Raw genomic sequence first — 2,904 nt, 5'->3', positions numbered from 1 at the left:
GTTCCATGTCTTTATTGATACATTAGTCTCCTCCTTTAGAATATAGGATATGAAGTGTTTCAGGGATACAAAGTGTTCCAGATTAAGTTTCATATCATATGATGAAAGATACATTTTATTTATTTATTGAACATTTTCTGCTGTGACAATATCTAAGGTCATTAGTGGCATATTCAAAATATAGTGATAGGGTAGGGCTAGGGGGCAAAGCCCCCCTGGCTAAGAAGTTTGAGGATTTCCAGAATGGTTAATGATCTAAAGAAACATGTGCTAGACAAAAGTCTCACAGCATTATGACAAGGGCTGAGGTCCAAGGCAGGGGTGATCCCCCTACATTGGGTCTCAGCCTCCCTCCTAAGCCCCCTCAGGTCAACAACAAGCAAGGGATTGGGGGGATGAAAGATATATATCCTTGACTTTTGATACAAAGTGATTGTGTATTGCCTGTGCAGTCTGGATTCACTGTTTATTACCTTTATTTTGATTGGCTTGTACTGGATACTCAACTCAAGAAGGAAAGCTAAACATAGAAAATTAGCAACTAATTCTTGTTGTTATATCATAGTATTTAATGAAGTCCTGAAAGGCAGCCAATTACTTAGAAAAACAGAAAGAGAACAGACTTTTTCATGTTATGCAAAACAGTTTCCACCCATTTCAAATCACTGTAGTCTCTAAATGATATATGAAATATGAACAGCACTGAACTGGCTAATTTAATAAAAAATCCAAATATGAATAAAACTTTTGTTTATTTTAAATTCAAGGTGAAATAGGAAATATTGCATTTCCATGATTTTGCGTCAGATAGAATTTGAAATCTAAAACATAGCAGCATAGTCTGATGCCATGGCCATTGTGAACTTAGTTTATTATTTATATTTAGACACAGATGGCTCCACAAGTACTAAGTCACCAGTGAGCCAATTATTACTACCTATCTCACCTTTATACCCTTTTCCTTGATTTTTGGAAAATATTTTCTGGTATCGTATATTGTTAGAAATGTCAATATCATTATAATAATTATAATGTTTATGATGATAAATATCGCATGGATATTAATAACAGTAAAAGAGCGTTTTCCCAGCAAACTCAGTGAAATAAAGTGAGGTCAGAAGGTCTAATTATGGCTAATCACTTTAGCACAAAACAGTGCTAAAGTGAAAACAACTTTTTCCAGTAATGGCGGGTTAATAATGAGTATAATAATGTGCTATGTGAAAAACAAATTTTTAAGATTAATAGATAGTATTTAAGGTCCAAAAAGTAAGTCTTAATATAGGTAAATGCAGGAATCTTCATTAATTGAGAATGAGTCATTGTTTAAAGAATAGCATATCATGATGAATTACAGAAAGAGCAGAAAAGGAATATATAGCTTACATGGCTTCAATGAAAAATCATAGAGGAAACAACAATGAATCAATTGATTTTAAAACATGCTCCAAATATTTTTAAGATAGCATTTATGATTTCTTTCTTTACTCTTGATATCAAAAGTCAAACACCTTTTTATTAAATACAATTACAAGTAATAACAATGCTAATATAAAACATTCACTAATTGCTTCAGTGTCAGTTGTAAAAATATAAAATTATCTGACATGTAAAAGAATGTGTGCTACATCAAATAATTCCTATTTTACCGGTCATGGGTGATGCTGATATATCTAAAGTGTTAATCAAGAATTAAACAATTACATTAAATGACAGCATGTTTAAGGACATAGTGTTCAAGAGGAAATGACTGATGTTATGAACTTTCTTCAGCATAACAATAACAGCGATCATATAATTTGATTGATATTCTTGCGTTGCCTTTTTTCTGTATTGCAGTGGTTCTAAGTTATCTTACTGGAAAACACTTGTGCAGTTCTTTTGGTACGGAACATAGGCATTTACACCAATGTCTGGCATATTTTCCAGCTGTAGCTAAGTTGAAGCAGATCTTCAGCATTTGTAAAAGATAATCATGAATTTCTACAATATGGTTAATTTTTATCCCCCGGCAGATTTTGGTATAGGCTGTAACTTTAGGTGGAGACAATTTATAACCTCAAAATTTCTCATGAGAATGTTGAGGAAAAGTTTGGCTAGTGTTTAATCTTCACTTTATTTTCTTGTGTTGGTATAGTCATCCACGATAATGAAATAATATTAAAAGAAATCATGGTTTAATAATATTAGCTGATATGGTTTAGACAGTCGAACGATTCTCCTCTGCCAGGGTTGAGAAATTGTCATAATGCTTGGTTAAGTGCACTAATTTTACATTGTAAACTATACATTTTAACAGTCATACCTACATTTTAAAAGATCTATTTTTTGACATGCTCAAGAGACTAATAATGAAATGCACTTCCAGTTAGATTTGTTGTTTATGAATGTCGATATGGTAACAAACAGCATCTTATATACTTTGTATAATTTTTAACTTACTAATAAATTATTAAGGCATTAGACCTCCATTCCTCTCATTCCAATTTGATTTTATGAAGAGGGTGTAATATTTTAAAAGGATTTGCCTGTGAAATGGAAGTATATATAAAGAAAACAATACTGTGAAATTCTGTTTTGAGTAGTCTATGGATTATCTGCAGGAGCTAAGATTGCACAGTTGACTATGGTCTCAAGAAGGATATAATTTTCTTATAAAAAAAAAAAAAAACACAAGGAGTTTAAGTGGCAAGAAAGTGGACTATGATGAAATCTGATACTAAGAATGTCTGTTCAGTTTTTGCATTTTTATTTTTTTCATCACATGAAAAAAGTCTTCCTTGTTTTATCTAGACAATATATAGTTTGTAATCCATATATAGTCTGTAATACATTTGTTTGTTAATTCTGTGCATATAAGCATTTATAGTTTGATATTCTTTGATCTCCCTTCTTTTCACAACG

The sequence above is a fragment of the Penaeus monodon genome, chromosome 41 (assembly GCF_015228065.2).
Source record: "Penaeus monodon isolate SGIC_2016 chromosome 41, NSTDA_Pmon_1, whole genome shotgun sequence".
In the NCBI taxonomy this organism is placed as follows: domain Eukaryota; kingdom Metazoa; phylum Arthropoda; class Malacostraca; order Decapoda; family Penaeidae; genus Penaeus; species Penaeus monodon.
This window is presented reverse-complemented; position numbering follows the sequence as displayed.